Here is a 12,423-nt window from a genome sequence, read left to right as displayed (position 1 = left end):
GTTTTCAAGATTGCATCCAAGTACTGCATTTCGGACTCTGTTGTTGACCATGATGGCTACTCCATTTCTTTTAAAGGATTCCTGCCCGCAGTAGTAGATATAATAGTCATCTGAGTTAAATTCACCCATTCCAGTCCATTTTAGTTCGCTGATTCCTAGAATGTCGACATTCACTCTTGCCATCTCTTGTTTGACCACTTCCACTTTGCCTTGATTCATGGACCTGACATTCCAGGTTCCTATGCAGTATTGCTCTTTACAGCATCAGACCTTGCTTCTATCACCAGTCACATCCACAACTGGGTATTGTTTTTGCTTTGGTTCCATCCCTTCGTTCTTTCTGGAGTTATTTCTCCACTGATCTCCAGTAGCATATTGGGCACCTACTGATCTGGGGAATTCCTCTTTCAGTACCCAATCATTTTGCCTTTTCATACTGTTCATGGGGTTCTCAAGGCAAGAATATTGTAGTGGTTTGCCATTCCCTTCTCCAGTGGACCACATTCTGTCAGACCTCTCCACCATGACCCTCCCCTCTTGGGTGGCTCCAAGGGCATGGCTTAGTTTCATTGAGTTAGTGCAGGAGGCTGTGACCGGCGCAGTAGTGCAACCGAGAGGAGCTACCCCACCTCCGAGGTCAGGGGCAGAAGCCGGGAGGACCCCATGCCTGAGGGGTGGCAGCCAAGAGGAGTTACCCAACGTCCGAGGTCAGGGGCAGCGGCTGAGAGTGCCAGGCTGCGATGGCACAGGAAGGGCTCAGAGGCGCTACCCCACATCCGAGGTCAGGGGCGGTGGCCGAGAGTGCCAGGCTGTGGCAGCACAGGAGCAGCCCAGAGGAGCTACCTCATGTCTGAGGCTAGTGGTGGCAGCCGGGAGGAGCTACCCTACACCCGAGACCAGGGGCGCCGGCTGGGAGGAGCTACCCCACCTTTAAGGAGCGGTGGCTGTGGGGGTGCAGGAGGGCTGAGAGGAGCTATTCCACGTTCAAGGTCAGGAGGGGCGGCGGTGAGGAGATACCCCTTGTCCAAGGTAAGAAGCAGCGGCTGCACTTTGCTTGAGCAGCTGTGAAGAGATACCCCACGTCCAAGGTAACAGAAACCCAAGTAAGACAGTAGGCGTTGCAAGAGGGCATCAGAGGGCAGACACACTGAAACCATCCTCACAGAAAACTAGTTCTACTCCAAGGCAACCTGCATTTCCACCTGAAAGTAGGGAGGAGCCCAGTGCTTAGCAGGAATGGTGAGCCACTCCTTGGCCTGAGTCAGGCTCAGGAGGCTCTCAAGAAGGAAGATGTTGATAGGGGTGGGGCCTGTGGCAAGTTTCATGTCATTGTCCTTTCTTAGGTTGTATATGTATAAGGAAGGGCGTTCCACAGCTAGACTGTGCATTGGGGCGGTCCCTTCACAGCCATCCCTATCTGGCAGAGCTGTGCCATTGTCTCCCTCTTCCTAAGGCTTCTTAGTTCTCTTGCTTTGGGGTAGTGGGTGTAGAAGAGAGGGGCAGGAATGTTGATGCAGTTTGAGATCCCAGTGCAAGATGAAAATTCAGGCCCTTCGTTCAAAAATTATTGTGTTGTTCAGTCATTCAGTCGTTTCCAACTCATTGTGACCCTATGGACTGTAGCATGCCAGGCTTCCCCATCCTTCACTATCCCCCAGAGTTTGTTCAATTTATGTCCACTGAGTCAGATGCTATCTAATCATCTCATCCTTTACTGCCGCCTTCTCCTCCTGCCCTCAGTCTTTCCCAGCATCAGAGTCTTTCCCAATGAGTTGACTCTTCACATTGGGTGACCAAAGTATTGGAGCTTCAGCTATCAGTCCTTCCAATGAATAGTCAGGGTTGATTTCTTTTATTATTGACTGGTTTGATCTCCTTGCAGTTCAAGGGACTCTCAAGAGTCTTCTCCAATACCATAGTTCAAAAGCATCAGTTCTTCGGTGCTCAGCCTTCTTTATGGTCAGACTCTCAGATCCATACATAACTACTGGAAAAACCATAGCTTTAACTATATTGACCTTTGTCGGCAAAGTGATGTCTTTGCTTTTTAATATGCTGTCTAGGTTTGTCATAGCTTTTCTTCCAAGGGGCAAGCGTCTTTTAATTTCATGGCCACAGTCACCATCCACATTGATTCTGGAGCCCAAGAAAATAAAATCTGCCACTGTTTCCATTTTTTCCCCATCAATATGCTGTGAAGTGATGGAACTGGGTGCCACAATCTTAGTTTTTTGAATGTTGAGTTTCAAGCCAGCTTTTTCATGCTCATCTTTCACTTTCATCAAGAGGCTCTTTAGTTTCTCTTCACTTTCTGCCATTACAGTGATATCGTCTACATATCTGAGATTGTTGGTGTTTCTCTCAGCAATCTTGATTCCAGCCTGTGATTCATCAAGCCCAGCATTTCTCATGATGTGCTCTGAACATAAGTTAAATAAGCAAGGTGACAATATACTGCCTTGTCTTATTCCTTTCCCTATTTTGAACCAGTCATTTGTTCTTGTAAAGTTCTGTTGCTTCTTGACTTGCATACAGGTTTCTCAGGAGACAGGTACAGTGGTCTGGAATTATCAAGACTCTCAAAATGGTGACAGCAGAGCAAAACCATGTGTGGGGCCCTTCTGTATGCCAGGGCATGTGCCACTTTCAGATTTCAGTCCTGTGAGTCTGCTCTGGGTGGTGGTGGCTCAAGGTGTGGAGTGGGGATCTGAGGTAGAGAGGGTAGGGACTTCACTCAGCCAATAAACACCAGACCGCTGCCTCCAACCCAAGCCAAAAACGAGAAGTCTTCCCAAGCTGCACTAAATGTGGAGATAGCACAAGGATGACTACAGCTTGGGGCCCTGAGAGTTTCAAGCAATTGCTTTTAGATTCTGTGGCAAATGTTATTTTGCCTAAGAGACGCAGGCCCAGATAGCAAAGGTGATTGGTAGAAGGTCACACTACTTGTTGGTGACAAATGGGATCTAAATCTCAGACCTTCCAGCTTCCATGTTCTTTCTCAGCCTGAAGCTGAGTAACAGCACAATTGTGTCCTCTCATTGTGGATTAAATGGGAACTTGGGAATAAGAGTGAGGTGCAGGAAGGAAAAGGAATAAAGGATAATTGAATGGAAGAAACAAAACAGTTTAGAAAGCTGAAGCAATTTGTCTGAGTCCCACTGGATGCACAACATACAACAAAGCAGACAAATGTCTGTTCAGCAAAACAAAACTGGAAGAAGATGATATTTTCCAATAAAATATGCCTATTTCCAACCAGACTTGAGGTCATCTGATAAAGGACAGATTGTCCAGAGTAAATAGAGAGAGGAAAAAAGATGCTTTGGGCTGAGTTTAGTTCCATGTCAAAATCACAGAGGAGCTTATTGCTTCTTTCTCCTGCTTGTCATCTCTCAGGCATCAAGATCTCATGGAGCCAGGAAAGGAGATAGTAGATCATATATTCATGCATTTGTTCATTCTTCCATCTATCAGGCATCTTTTGGGTACCTCTGTTGTCTTACTGGGTGGTACCTCTAGCTCCTCTATTATACTAAATCCTGAAAAGAATGTTTAAAACATCACCCCTACCCCTATTCTGTCTACAGAAAGTAGACAACTACTATCATGAGAGGAAACTAACCACAATTAAGAATAATACTAGTGATGCCTGCTGTGTGCTATTGGAACTCCAGAGAAGGAGAAATTCATTATAATATATTCATTGTACTTCTGGTTGATAATTGGCCTGCTGGTTCCTATTTGCTTCAGCAACTGCTGCCTGGATCTATTCATCATTGCTGTGTTCCTCTTTCCCAAAAGGCTCCTGGGGAGAGCGCATAGCTGGGGAGTGGGGATGTGGGATTCTTATAGACAGAATCTATTTTTTACCCTAGTGATGCATGGCTATATACCAATCCTTCTCTGCACCAGGGTGTGTGTGTTGAGGGGGGGGACCTAGAGTGGAGGTGGTTCTGGTTCAGATATAGTGAGGATCCATGCCGCCTCATGTTTTCTCTTGCCCGTCTGCTGCCCCCAGCATGTATGAAAGAGAACAGCCCTGCAGAGGCCAGGATGAGGGCCAGCTGTGTGTTCATGGGGTGTTTCTCTGTCTCCATCTGAAAAACGGCAGGAAGGGAGGAGGTCTAATGAACTAGTGTTCCCTTACCCAAACAAGAAACAACCTACATTCCCTCCCAGGGAGCGCGGGATTGAAATAGAGGAGGAAGGGGAATCAGTCATAAAGGCTGTTGCAGAAGAGGGAGAAGGGTTGGCGCGCCTAAGTGCCTACCCAGTACACGTTTTCTGTGATTCTCTGCAGCTCGACTGGTGATTCTATTCTCATCCACCGGGAGATCTGTACATAGCTTGTGATATAACTGGAAACAGTAGACATGAGGCAAATCCAGTGTCATCATATGTCCCATCATAATAGCACTGCCCATTCAGGCCCAAATGTTGGCATTTACAGGGCTGGCATCACCTCCAGAATTTCACCCAGGGATAGGAGTAAGATCTGTATTATAATTCCCATCGCACAGAAGAGGAAACCAAGGCTTGGGAAAGACTAGGACACGACTGAGCGACTTCACTTTTACTTTTCACTTTCATTCATTGGAGAAGGAAATGGCAACCCACACCATTGTTCTTGCCTGGAGAATCCCAGGGATGGGGGAGCCTGGTGGGCTGCCATCTATGGGGTCACACAGAATCAGACACGACTGAAGTGACTTAGCAGCAGCAGCAAGCTACTTGCAGATGAGTGGCACTCCCCATGAGTGGCAGATGAGGAACCAGAGCCTGTGTTTTCTGTGATGTTCTTTCTTCTGCTCATGTTTTTTTCTGGATGGATCGCTTCCTGCTCAGTTCCTGCTGGGTGGATTGTGACAGGAGTGTAGCAGGAGCTGGGAGGAGGGTTCGGCAGCCCCTAGAAGCCCAGTGATCATTAGATAGCTGCCACATGGACGGACCCGTGGTGTCTTTTCACAGTCTCTTGCCCTTTAAACTAACTCGATACAGCAGTAACTTCAATAGCAATACATCGGTTGGTCCCACTCTTAAATGATCAGGCTGGGATTCAGCATCTTTATGCTCCTTTTCTATTTTTGCCCTCATCCTGAGCCATCATAAAGACACTTGGAGCCAAGTGGGAACAGTATTTGTCTCGCAATTATTTCTAATTGCCCTGTAGTTTTGTGGCGTGTAAGTGGTGTGACCTACATACCAGTTATGTGAAATGCTTTTCATCCTGGAGTCTATATTAAGGAGGACATAAATCAGTGAGGTCAGGGAACGGTGGCTAAGTCCATCTCACAGTTAACATGTATATCCAGCTCCACCATCGGCACTTATTGAAATTCCAGCTCTTCTTTACAACCCCTAGAGCTGAGGCTGCCTCTTCCTCTATGAAGCGTCCAGAGATTGCTCTTTCCTGTGGCTTCCCACAGCTCTTGTTCTCATCTCAGGTGCTCATCATTTTCTGTATATTTCATCTTCCTGAACTCCTTATGCCAGAGACTATGTCTAGTGCATTTTCCTATCCTTGTCTGCTCTGAGAACTGACAATGGCCAATGTCCTTGCTCAGTTAACTACTTGTTGAATGAAAGCATAAACTGATTACATCACAGGCATTGTATGTGTGGTGCATAGTTGCTCAGTTGTGTCCAACTCTTAGTGACCTCATGGATTGTAGCCCATCAGGCTCCTCTCTCTGTCCATGGGATTTTCCAGGCAAGAATACTGGAGTGAGTTGCCATTTCCTCCTCCACAGGATCTTCCCAACCCAGGGATTGAACCCACGTCTCCTGTGTCTCCTGCCCTGGCAGGTGGATTCCTTATCACTGAACCACATGGGAAGCCATAGACATTGTGGAGACTTGTAAAAAATCATGTGGACCCATGATTCTCTTCACAGCTCATATTTTACTTTACACTGACTCTCTAAGTAGTAAACTCTTATTTGGGTTTCAAGATCATTGTGTCTGACTCTTGCAACCCCATGGACTGTAGCTCGCCAGGCTCCTCAGTCCATGGGATTTCCCAGGCAAGAATACTGGAGTGGATTGCCATTTCCTTCTCCAGGGGATCTTCTCGACCAGGGATCAAACCTGGCTCTCCTGCATTGCAAGCAGATTCTTTACCAACTGAGCTACCAGTGAAGTGAAAGTCACTTAGTCGTGTCCAACTCTGTGACGCCATAGACTGTAGCCTGGTAGTTTCCCTGTCCATGGAATTTTCCAGGCCAGAATACTGGGGTGGATTGCCATTTCCTCCTCCAGGGGATTTTCCCAACCCAGGGATCAAACCCAGGTCTCCTGCATTACAGGCTGATTCTTTACCATCTGAGTCACCAGGGAAGACCAAGCTACCAAGGAATCCCTCAGATCAATACATTAATATTCAATTACATTTTCTAGCAAGTGTTGCCATGTTAAGTCCCATCCTATATTCATTTTGATAGGCTGCCTTGCAAATTGCATCCGCATCTTGGAAAGAGGAATGATATCCCCAATTTACAGAAATATCAGCTTAGAATAGTTAATATATGGCTTTCCACAGGTTGCAAAGCCATTAAATGGCAGAACAGGATTCATTAAATAGATAATTCTTTTTTATAAGAGAAATGTTTGTTTTGGGCTTCCCAGGTGGGGCTAGTGGTAAAGAACCCAATTGCCAAGGCAGGAGACCTGAATGACATGGATTGGATCCCTGAGTCAGGAAGATCCTCTGGAGGAGGGCATGACAACCCACTCCAGTATTCTTGCCTGGAGAATCCCATGGACAGAAGAGTCTAGTGGACTACAGTGCATGGGGGTGCAAAGAATTAGAAACGACTGAAGTGACTTAGCATGCACGCACATTTGTTTTGAAGAGAAATGTTTTCATTTATTGAATCAAATGAAAGCAGCATCAGCTAAGTATTTTCATAAATCCAATAAAAACTTAAAGCAAATCTATATGTTGATCCTCTCTTTACTATCACTGAGTGTTAGTCACTCAGTTGTGTCCAACTCTTTGGGATCCCCATGGACTGTAGCCTGCCAGGCTCCTCTGTCCATAGGATTTCCCAGGCAAGAATACTGGAGTGGGTTGCCATTCCGTTCCCCAGGGGATATTCCTGACCCAGGGATTGAACCTGGATCTCCTGCGTTGCAGGCAGATTCTCTACTATTGAGCCACCAGGGAAGCCCATTGCCTATCATTAGGCCTTCTTTATATATTTGTTTTTAAATTTATTTTTAAGTGGAGGATAATTGACTTACAATGTTGTGTTGGTTTCTGCTGTACAACAGCATGATTCAGCCATAAGTATATATATCCTCCGTCTTGAACCTCTTTCCCACCCCCATCCCACCCCTCTAGCTAACTATATACTAACTGATCATTCAATAGGTATTTATTAAGTGCTTGCCACATGTTGGGCATTGTGGAGAATCTATAGGAAAATAAAATGTGGTCCTTGCTCTGAAGGAACTCACAGTCTAGTAAAAGGGACATCCACTTAAAAGGGAAACAGTGTCATGTGGCAAGTACTCTACCAGGAATACTGACTAAACAGTTTGTGTTTGTTCTCATAGACATACTGCTCTTCATGCCTCTCCTCTCCTGAGCTGAAAGTGATGATGCTCAAAATCATAAACATCCAAAAAATCAATCCATTAATAAATAATGTTTATTTATTAACATTAATAAAAGAAGCGTAGTCTTCAAGGTTAAGCTTTCTTATTGTACAGATGCTGGGGAGGAGTGGATGGCAGGCTGCTTCTGTCCATCCCATCAGGAGAGTTGAATCAAAGAGGGAGTAGGCAGAAAAATCCAGGACTTCTTGAGACAGAGGACAGAAGAGAGAGATGTGTCATTGTAGAACAGGAAAGGCCCCTCCCACAAACCCAGTTCCCCGCCTCTGACAGGTGGAGTTCCTCCTTGTAAACATCCCCGGTCTTTTCATTTGACCCTTTGTTGAAGGTTGATCACATCAGCCTCAGCCCTGTTGGTCAGCAAGACTTTTTCAGCTTGAGTGGGGTGAGAGCACAAGAACACCCTCTTGTTTGACTTCCTCTGAGCCAACCACAGCTCCACTGGCCACTGTCTGTGGTCTGGCCCCCTTCGTCCAGGGAGAAAACATCCTTGAGTACCAGCAAGAGTCTAGCCAGGTAAGGCCAGCTGGCTTTTCACTGGTTCCACAAAGAGATGGGGCTTCTCTCTATGAACTGATTTATCTTGTCCCCAACTTGTGTCTCAGGTCCCCTCCACCCTTGCCTTGTACTTCCATCTAGACTCATATTCTCTGTGACCCAATGAAAAAAATGTTCCATTTTTCCTTACTGCTCAGGGTTGATGATATTTGTAGACCAGCATTTTTCAGCCTATAAAATCCCCTGACATACTTATCTCTCTATTGATTTTGATCTTAACTGCACTGTAAGAATGGTGGGATAGGAGTAATTTTCTCTATTCAGTGGCTTAAGAACTGAAGCTTAGTGAATTGAAGTGATTTGTTCAAGTTTGATCTGCAGACTGAGGCCAAGATTAGATCTGATGCCTCCTTTTCTCTCCCTCTACTGCAGGCCCCTCACCCCCCAGCCCAGGCAGGTCACACCTTATCTCAAAAAGCCAAGAGAAGTGAATGTGTTTCCTAAGCTGTCAAATGGCCAAGAAAAGGTGCTCCTTTCTTGCAGGGAGATTGGGAGGGATATTTTCAATTCATCTGAGAGACAGAGAGATTTCATAGTGATATCTAGGCTTCATCAAACTATTTTTAGAGGACGAATGAGAATTTGTACATAAAGGGGCCTTGTTAACTGAACACTGATATGCAAATTGGAGGAGATGACTACGTGGAGCCTGACACGTGCTCTGGCTTTCATTTGGGGCTGAATGACACTTTCTTAATGTCAACAGCCGTGTTATGAGGCACTGATCACAATGGCCCTAGGGAAATATTTTAGCTTTTCTGTCTTACTGTGGTATGTGGAAAACCAAATCTCAATGGGAGGAGGGAACACTCCCAAATCCTTTCAAATTGACTCCTGCAATTTCCTCTCTTATGACAGCTATCATTATATCTCATTGTTCTATAGTTTTAAGAAAATCTCATCTTCAGTGATTATGTAGTTTATTTTTTTAAGATGCTAATTTTGGCTATCATTTTCCTCTTCATGCTCTGAAGGTTATATCATTCTTAGTTGTGGAAGGAAATGTTTCTTTTGTGGATGTGTGCGTGCGTGTGTGTCTATTTGAGTTTGTTTTGACAGTGCTAATATTCATCCCTGTGGGCCCACCACAATGCAATGGGTTGCAATGTTATGTAATTTTTAGCACGCTTTGGTATATTCTTAGTATCTTTCTGCCTGTAAGGGTCTTGAAGAGATCACTTAAGCAATTAACTTATTCAAAATAGAGAAACTGAGGCTTGGACAGGGGACACAGTGTGCACAAGGCCGGGTGGCCAGTGATCTCTGGGGCTTTAACTCTTTCACTGGTTACTACCTGTAGTGAATTGTGTTGGGCAGCCCTAAGTAGAAGTGTTAACTGTGTCATTTTGGGGACTAAACCCAGATGCTCAGTGAGACTCCTTACAATGACAAGTTTTAATTTTACTTTGACCTTTTCCTATCATCCAGATGATTGCTGTGGAAGCTTGGACAAGCGGGTATGGCAGAGGTGTTGACAAGTGTTTAGACCTTGTGTTTGATTGCTTGCCGGGGGAGTTATGAGACAGGAAGGAGACCAGAATGACTCCAAGAATTTGTGGAGCAACTGGTAGGAAGGAGCGGCCTTCATCTGAGATGGAGAAGACCGTGAGAGGAACAGGTTTTTGAAAGAGCATCAGGAGCTTATTTTGGCCAGGAAGGCACTGGATATGGTGAGTAGTGACTAAATATATGAACCTTGGATTCAGTGAGGCTATCTGAGTTGAAGATAAAAAGTGGTTGTCATCAATAGATACATACTATTTACAGCAATAAAATTAAATGAGATCTTCAAAGGAGTCAATATAGATGGAAGAGAGAAGAGGTTTAAGGGCTGACTTTTGAGGTGCTATAAAGTTTTGGATTAGGGAAGTGGGGAGAATCTAGTTAACATGCACTAAAGGGGAAAGGGCATGGTGGGGGTGGTCTTCATCAGCAAAGAGAAGGATTTTTTCACTGAGGTGCTTTAGAATCGCCAGCACATGGCAATAATGAAAAACATTTTTCAGTTGCCTTTTCTGTAGACAATACATCATCCCTTTATTGTCTGCACTCTGGAGCAGACCACTCCTACCATTCTTACCACTCTCTATTCCCTCCGGTTCCATGGCAACCAAAAGAGATGGAGGAGGAGCAGTGGAAGTGGAGGGTGAACACTAGGAGATAGTGATGTGTGTTGGGATCCAAATGAAGGAGACATCCAAGGAGAAGAGAGGGGTTGGATGGCACATATGTTGCTGAGAGGAGATGAGTTATGTCAGAGAGATGAGCTGCATTCAAGAGAAAAAGGGAATTGGTGCTGGTAAATTTCTTTCAAGGATCCCATTTATAAATAGAGCCAGAGAAATTGGATACAACCTAGGAGGGAAAGAAAGAGGCTTTTCTCCCCTGCCTCTCTTATGATGAAAGAAAGATGATAGAAATATACTTTTGTAGAGATCGTAACTTCAGAGTATTTCTCTCTCCTACACCTGTAAGTGGGGCTTCCTTGGTGGTTCAGACAGTAAAGAATTCACCTGCAATGCAGGGGACCTAGGTTTAATCCCTGAGTTGGGAAGATCCCCTGGAGAAGGGAATGGCAACTCACTCCAAGTATTCTTGCCTTGAGAATTCCATGGACAGAGGAGCCTGATGGGTTACAGTTCATAGGGTCACAAAGAGTCAGATACGAATGAGTGACCAACACACACACACACACACACACACACACACACCTGTAGGTAGTCCTGGTAAACTTTTTGTCTTACATTTTTTTCAGGGGGTTGAAGTCATCTGCCCCAAATCACACAGCAAACTAATACCAGATGAAACTCACACCTGGGTCCAAAAGGTTGAATTAATTTTTTTCTTCACTGCCACTGCCTCATACTAAACAGATAATTTTGGAGATCACGTGCAGCTTTAGAACTCTCTATAAAGCTCTAGAAACTTTCATTTTTGTTATTGTTTAAGGACCTTTCCTAAATCCCAGGAATTCACACTTCTCAGGTATGTGCCCTAAACTGCAGGTATGTTATACCAAATGCAGGATGTTTGGGGCCATGGGAGGGAACTAGAACCCAGCATCTGCATCAGTGGAAACTTGAAACTTCCAAATACGGTCAACTCAGGGCTTCAGGTTGAACCATCTGTTTTCTGGAAGATGGGAATGTACTTTCTTATGCCAGTAGTCTTGGACTGATTCTCACATCAACCTCTTCATCTAGTAGTGAATTTGTGTCTACTTATCCACGTTCATGATGCATCCTTAATACTGTCTGCTTTCTGTCCACTTGAGGCTGATACACTGTTAAAATTCTTTGCTTACATGGAGCTCCAGCCACACATTTCTGGGTCAGGATATTGCTACTGTATATTCAGGGATACAGTGAAACACATGTTATTTTGACACAGCCCTGAACAATGCATGTTACTAGCAAAAATTTCAGTAACAGAGACTTGTTAGAAATAAACAGACATTTATTTGGGGTTTGTTAAAACTGCAACCTGGAAGACAAAGATTCAAGAAGCACCTGAATTGTTTTCTGCTGGATTGCAAAATGGAGGAAGCTTATAAAGGCAAAAACTGCAAGGCCACGGTTAGTTACATAAGTTGTTTGTCAAGAATCACAATTGCAGCTGATGAGAAGGGAGAATGCTTGTTAAGCAAGGATTGGTTGGGGCCTGAAATGGTTAATAGTTACAAAGTGGGACCTTGAGTCCATAAAGTTGCAGTTGTTGGCTATTTTGAATACAGCTGGTGGTGTCCTTGGGTAAAGAAAATTCAGTTTCTCAGTGGTGCAGGGACGTGTCTGAGACCAGATTCTCAATGGCCACCTAATTTCATTTTTGTGTACCTGATGCCGAAGCTGAAGTTTCAATGTTTTGCGACATGATGAGAACAGCTGAAACATTGGAAAAGACCTTGATGCTGGAAAAGATTGAAGGCAGAAGGAGAAGAGGCAACAGAGGATGAGATGGTTGGATGGCATCATTAATGCAATGGACATGAACTTGGGCAAACTCTTGGAAATGGTGGAGGACAGAGAGGACTGGTCCATGGTGTCGTGAAGAGTCAGACATGACTTGGCTACTGAACAACAACATATCTAAACTATGATTATTTTTATTATAATTTCAATTTGTCCTCAATGCCCAGAATAAAAAACTTTACACAAAGTAAAGGGGGACCATTTTCCCCCTCTCCCAGCGCCACCCTCCTAGCTGGTGGCAGGTGTTCTGTCCCATCCTTGATGGCACCAAAAGGAA

At 44.7% G+C, this 12,423-nt stretch overlaps 1 protein-coding gene across 2 annotated transcripts in view; it reads left to right on the top strand.

Annotated features, from left to right (window-relative positions):
- Nucleotides 1-12,423, top strand: part of TPRG1 (tumor protein p63 regulated 1) — a 201,750-nt gene that overhangs the window by 39,471 nt on the left and 149,856 nt on the right. Inside the window, exon 1 of one of the 2 annotated variants that reach the window (NM_001193079.1) lies at nt 7,918-8,136. The exons of the other annotated variant lie outside the window; for it this stretch is intronic. The gene's annotated coding sequence lies outside the window, so the exon portion shown is untranslated. Of the gene's footprint in view, nt 1-7,917; nt 8,137-12,423 lie in introns of those variants that run through there. 2 annotated transcript variants of the gene reach the window in all.

This window comes from Bos taurus, chromosome 1 (genome assembly GCF_002263795.3).
Source record: "Bos taurus isolate L1 Dominette 01449 registration number 42190680 breed Hereford chromosome 1, ARS-UCD2.0, whole genome shotgun sequence".
Lineage (NCBI taxonomy): Eukaryota > Metazoa > Chordata > Mammalia > Artiodactyla > Bovidae > Bos > Bos taurus.
This window is presented reverse-complemented; position numbering and strand designations above follow the sequence as displayed.